This window comes from Adiantum capillus-veneris, chromosome 28, assembly GCF_014529385.1.
Source record: "Adiantum capillus-veneris isolate H3 chromosome 28, ASM1452938v2, whole genome shotgun sequence".
NCBI lineage: Eukaryota > Viridiplantae > Streptophyta > Polypodiopsida > Polypodiales > Pteridaceae > Adiantum > Adiantum capillus-veneris.
In genome coordinates this window covers 30,257,575-30,264,304 of record NC_140958.1, presented here as the reverse complement: position 1 = coordinate 30,264,304, position 6,730 = coordinate 30,257,575, and the positions used below count along the sequence as shown (strand labels likewise).

At 40.4% G+C, this 6,730-nt stretch overlaps 1 pseudogene; it reads left to right on the top strand.

The window, feature by feature from the left end:
• The first annotated feature begins 4,746 nt into the window (after positions 1-4,746).
• Positions 4,747-5,716, top strand: LOC147420234 (uncharacterized; annotated as a pseudogene).
• The last annotated feature ends 1,014 nt before the right edge of the window (positions 5,717-6,730 follow it).

Sequence of the window (6,730 nt, the reverse complement as noted above, 5' to 3'; positions counted from 1 at the left end):
GAGTCTACTGTTAGAAAGATAGAAACAAAAAAGATCTTTTGTGGACTTCCCATGCCAAACCAGGACAGTTATTGGCCATGAAGATCATCTATATCTTTGAGATCAAAGATAAGGGATCAAGAGACCTACCAACCTACCTATTTAGGGATTGTTATAACAACAACTTTCTTATGATGACTCATGAGGAGGTAGAACAAACCAAATACCAAGGGTATTAATACCATACGGCATTGGATATTGGGGCAAGGACAAGAAACATCGTGAGAGATCATCTGAGATTAATGTGAAAAAACCAGAAACCATCTCATCACGTAGAAAACTGGGTGACACTAAGGCCAATCCAAGGCTACATAAGTCACTATTTCCAATCGAGTGGTTTGAAGGACTCGGAACAGGACCAACTCCCAGAAGACCTGGAGTTGAACCAAATAGACATATCAGACCAGCTGATTTTCAAAAATGGGTCAGTAAATACACTGGATCAGGGGATCCCTATGACCACTTAGCAAGCTTTAAGCAAGTGCTCAGAGAAAAGCGTATATTCGATTTCCATACTCAATTCGAGGGGTTTGGATGACATTAGAAGGCAATCTTTAACATGGTTCCAAAACATTCCACCAAGGTCAATCATGGACTTGAACAGATTAGCTCAAGGATTTGTAGCTGCTTGTTCCAAAACGGGGATTAAACATAATACAATAGCTCAAATCTACAGCTTTAAATAGAAATATGGGGAGTCTGTTAGGGATTGTGCAACTCGAATGAAACAATACATTGCCAGATTCTCAGAGATGGAGATACCTGCAGAAGAACGACTTGTATCTTTATTTCTAGAAGGACTGCTAAACAAAGAACTTCATGCTATACTCTAGAGGAAAAAGCATACAACCCTGGAAGCCTGTGTGTCTGATGCGATTTACCTAGGAGACAATTGCGAGATATTCAGCAAAGAATATGTCCCTAAGGATAGCCAAAGCAAGAAAACAGTATCCAAAAAACCAACACAAGTGAGAATGGCTGTTGCGGCACCACTCTCAGCCATAGAAGATATGCTAAAAAGGATGAACGACATGATAAACACCTATGAGAGGACCATGACAAGGGATACCTCCACAGGGACAACCAATTAGGCCACAAAAGTGGTGTGAAATTGAGGGTAAGTGGACCAGCCATGCGACCCAGGAGTGCTACTTCATACCAAAGTATGATGGGAATATTCAGTACGTGCCCATGAGGCCACAAGGACAACCCATGTACAGATATCATCCTAATATGGCCCAAGCTCAAAGACCACCAATGGGTATGAAAAGGCCTCAACCTGTGTTGGGACAACAACCTCTGTATCCATGACATAATGCAGTGCCTGTAAAGTACATGCACTCTGAAGGAGTCATAGATGAACAAGCATTAGTGCCCGCTACACCCCTATGCATGGCCTAGTCCATCTACAGATAATGGTAGAGGGAGATTGGTATAGTCCACATCCACCACCAATGTGAGAAACCGCGACCTATGCTCCACGAGAGCTAGCACTGATGTATTATGTAGCTAATCAAGGTGTTAGACCTCCCATGGGAAGACCCATGATGAAGCCTAGAATAGGAAACTTTCATAACTATGGTGCTGACGACCATTGGAAGAACGAATGTCCAGAGCCTGACAAAAAACTCAAAGCAATTGAAGCCTATTGCATACAATGTTGCAAAAAAAGAGGACACTTTTCAAAATATTTTCCTAAGAATCCTTTGAACAAAGGGAAAATTGTCGTAAACGTAGTCCAGGTGATGCCTAGTACCTCATCAGAGAGTGAACCCATACGGTTCCAATCAAGGTAATCACTAGAGGCCAAGCAAAGAAAAAGAAACACAACTTGTCTGATGATTCGGAGAACACAAAAGTTTCTTCTCAAAGAATCAAAAGGAGCAGAAGCAAAAGATATGAGATGAGAAAACAAAAAAAACGGGACCAAAAGAGAAAGAAAAAATGCTAGCCCAGGACAAGTTGAAAGAAATTGGTAGTGAATTCAAGGAAATAACCGTGAAATCTGGAGGATCCATTCTGGTTGATAAAATTTTTGAGCCTATTAGTGCTGCCTTGGAAGCCTACCAAGCAGGACTTAAAGCAGACCAAAACATGGAAAACAAGTGGAAAAAAGATTCATCTCCAGACATGGAAGCAACAAAGCTGGAAGCTTATCAAAATTTGGTAAGAATCATGCAAGAAATGTTGGATAAACAAAAAACCCAAGCTTGAAAGTTTTGCAAAACCTGAAGAGCTTGCGGTAGAAGGAACGAAAGCGAAATCCGATGTGGTGGAAGAACCCCACCTTGAAACAAATGAACCAGATCTTATAGTGCCAGACAACGAAGATGCCTTAGACAGAATTCCATTTATAGAGGAAGACTGGCCATGACACTTATGGGAAAAAGTGAGAGAGATCAATGATGGGAGCCTAACTTTAAAGTCAGCTCCTATAGAGGAAATCTGGCTGGATAACCTACCTTTTGATATGAATATGGATTTATAATCCTTGTACGGGGATTGCGGATCGGAAACTTTAGGATTGTCTAAACCATTGACATTAAAAGGATTACCTTCTTACTTGGGAGATAATGAAGATGAATCCATCTTTTGCAAGACCACTCAAGTAAAAAGAGCTGAACAGACCCTAGAAGTAGACAACATTCATTCAATCATGTCTACACCCATCCAATGCACTCTTACTTTGGGAGAACTATTAAAACTCAGACCATACTTGTGGAATGATTTATAGAAAACCCTAGACAAGGTGGGGATAACAGGGTTCATCTCTAAGAATTTGGAAAAATTGAAAAATAAAATGGAAAACAAAGAGATTCAATCAATTCCTATGAACAAGGTCGGAGAATATTATGAAGGGGAAGAAGGGAACGCCAGCCCCCCCGGTGAAATATAATGATATTGAAACCATGGCAATACTGGATAGTGGAGCTGGCATAGCCATAGCCACTAAAGCAGTATGGGAATCCTGGGGACAACCAGCCATTAGACAAACTCGAATGAAATTGCAGTTGGCTGACGGACACATTGAGAGAACACTAGTACTGCTTGAAAAAGTGATAGTCAATTCCTATGGAATTGAATATCAACACACTTTTTCCATAGTAGACTTTGGGAAAAAAAATCAACTATGAAATCATATTGGGAAGACCTTTCATGCGACAGGTACAACTTATCCAAGATTGGGGGAACACCTATCTGTACTTGAAGCAAGTGGTGGGATGTATAACAAGAGTCAATTTAAAAGATCACACTTATAGAGATGTCTTGAAAACACCCATCCAAGAGCTTGATTCAGTCTATTCGGCTGAAATTAAACTCCCATCCCGGTTAAACAAAGACACTCCTATTTGGATGTGCGGAGCTTCAAAAAGTGGAAGCTTAAGATAAGAAGAATATTTCCTAGAAAGAAACTGCACAGATGAAGCCTACGTTGTCCTGCAGCTTCGCTCCCATGCTAATAAAGATGCCAACAAAATGCACATCAAGCTTACTTGATTAATGGTCAGTGACTAGGACTTGATAATAGGCCAAGTTTAATGCCGAATGTATGTCAAATGTGGTTGAATGGGCCAACACATGTCTTAATGATGCTAAAAAGGGCTATGCTTAAAGTGAGCACAAATGTGATTTTAAAATCTAGAACTACAGTGCTTGAAGTACTCTATCGGCCTGTCTTTATGGCTCGTCGATTGGAGCCATGGTGAAAAAGTTATGGCAGTTTGAAGTTTAAGTTGATTGCAGATCCCTACCGGATTGGGCAATTGCAGTTGAGGGTACAAAAATGAAATGAATGCAAGGGCCTAAAGTGCTCACTTTGTGGAGCGTGTCTGTCTCTACAGATCAGTGATCAGAGTTTTGGTCGCCAAGATATTGGCTGTTAAAGATTCACCTGGGGCCGATTCCATACTAGACCGGACGGCTCAGTTGGTGTCTCAGCTGGGAGTTTTTATCTTCCGTCTACGTTTTGGAATGCCATGACTACGGATTATGGCAAAAGGGCTGCGGCTTAGAAACGCCGATTGTTTTAACCAAATGCGAGGGAAGGTCTTTCACCAAAAGCAATCACTGATACTTGCATCGTGAAGGTTGTGGTGGCGTTCGACACACAAGGTGGCAGCAGAATTCACCGTGATATTCCTAGTCAAGGGATGTTGGGAAATGATGTCATGGAGGCAATGCCTTGTTTGATATGTACGCCCAAATGTGGTTCTCTTGAATTAAGGGAGATGCAGATGGAGATCCCAGAGAAGGTAAAGAGATTATTTGAAGAATTCATCACACATGTTTTTGATGGGTGGCGAGTCAGGAGTTCCAAATTTTTCCAAGATGATGCAAGTGATGCAAGGAGTAGTGATTGAAGTAGAAGCCATGATGACAAAGGAGCAGATAAAAGAAGCTTTGAATGCAGCATTGGATGCAGTATACGATGAGAGATCAATCTTTGATGGTGAATATGATCCAAAAGGTTACCTAGAGTGTTACGAGTAGAAAATGAAGCGTCAAAAAGTGCCAGACGTTTAGATGATTGCAGAATTTGAGCAGCTTGTGTGTGATCATATTAAGGATCAAATTCAAGTTCTTGCAAGAACTCGTGCAGACAATTGGGATGCTTTTGCAGAAGCAATCATACAGGGGTTCTTATTTAGTGAAGACCTAGAGCTTCAACAGATTGAAAGCACACAAGATGAGGAGCCATCTATTTTAATGCAAAAAGCATGTCGTACATGTGGTCAGAGTTCTATCCGAGCTAAGCTAGAAGTTGTTACCGATGCATGTCTTCTGGAAGACAAATCATTGTTGCATGCAAGTGATGATTTCATGGTGGATACAACTTATGCTCGATTGGGATTGACTTATTTATTTCAAAGAAAATGTGACTTTGTGGATGTAGTCATATCCTCTCAAAGTGAAATAAATGAGGAAACAGGTTTCTCAGAGCCAATGCATGCTATGCATGCAAGGATAGCCACTAACAATGATCAAGCAACATGTTTGTTTGTCAGAGTCAATATGTGATGTAGATGCCCATTTGGAGTGCTCTTTGGGTGTAGACCATGAAGAGAATGCTTATGCAACAATACATGCAAAAGCAATTGTTTTAGCTAATGCTATGCAAGAGGGTTTTATGTCTATGGCTGCATTTCAAGACACTGGTGATGATGCAGATGTATTTGATACTGATCCATATGCATTTGATGTAAACCCAGACAAAGATTATGATTATGATTATGGAGATGCATATTTAGAGGGGGTGCATGATGATGATCAGTCTATGACTGCTACATGTGTCAGGGTTTTCTATGATGATGATATGGAAAAAGCAATTGATGCTATCTTTGTAATGCACGTTGAGACTTGTGCTATTGAAGTGGAAAGATATTTGAATGGGAATGTGAAGCTGCCAGAACAATTCAATCCTATGTATGAAACAAGCGATGAGGTTTCTTGTGATACCACTCACAAACTAGGTGGTTCTTCCAAGGAGGAAGATATGGACCTTATGGATCTGCTTGATGATGCACTAGAGGAATTTCGAGTTCCTAGTGGCAAGAATAGTGAAGAACATCTTGCAACATATGATAAAGAGCTTACGTTTCTTTTGGATGAGGCTCTAGAGGAGTTTGTGCCTACTGAGAAGGCATACATGCAGTGTTTGTGTTATCAAATGAAGTGATGGCATTCAATGACTCACAAATGCAGATTGATATTTTGGAAACCATAGTGATTGAATTCATTTTACCTCTGGGTTTTGCTATAATGGGAATTTGGGACTTTTTGTTGCTATGCTATGAGAAAGTTTGTGGAGAGGCAATATACTTGAAATATGATCTTCTACTACCTTATGACCCAGGAGGTTATCATGCTAGCTATGATTGCTGTCAGTTACTTTATATGCCATATGATCCAGGCGGTGTTCATGAAGATTTGTGGGATAATTTATGTTTATTCTGTGATGATTGGAAATTCTTGTATTGTCCCTATGATCCTGGAGGATGGTACAAATTTTTTAAAGGAATGCTCACAATAGGGAAAGTCATTGGTTTCTTGTTTGATCCTGGGGACTACTAAAGTGCCAATTGCAGATTTGAAGAGTACCAGTTATCTGTTGTAGCAGGTTGCATGGCACAAGGTTTTTTTTTCTAGATCTATGCTAAGTCAGAAGAGTTTTTGATTATGCGTTCAATAAGATTACATGGCTGGCTTCCAGTTGACTTCTTTGGACAATTGATGAAGTATCTTCACATCTTTTGAGTTTGTTTTGCTACCAGAACTTAAGGTAAAGGACTTGACGGCCATTCCGTGTGTAGACAGAGTAAGGCATACTTGTGCTTGACAGGGTTCCTTAAAACGAGCTTAATGGTCAAGCCGTGTGCATCATTAACTGAAGAACTTGAGTCTGGCAGGGTTCACTAAACATGTTATCTATTTAATTTAATTCTTTGAAGATACGGCAGATGCAATTCAAAGATTTTTGATGGGCAGCTACCTAATAATTAAGCTACAATATTGATGATAGGGTATAAGTCTTATTTCATTTTTCATATGTTTACCAGTTGCATGAGTCTGATGATGGAAAAAAGCTAAAGGTACCTGTAGCAGGTGCAGATTGAAGTGCAGTTGGCACAGACCAGAGGCTGTGAAGGTTCAGAGGGGGTGGATGTCATGCACCTTCACTCCCATGCTTAGA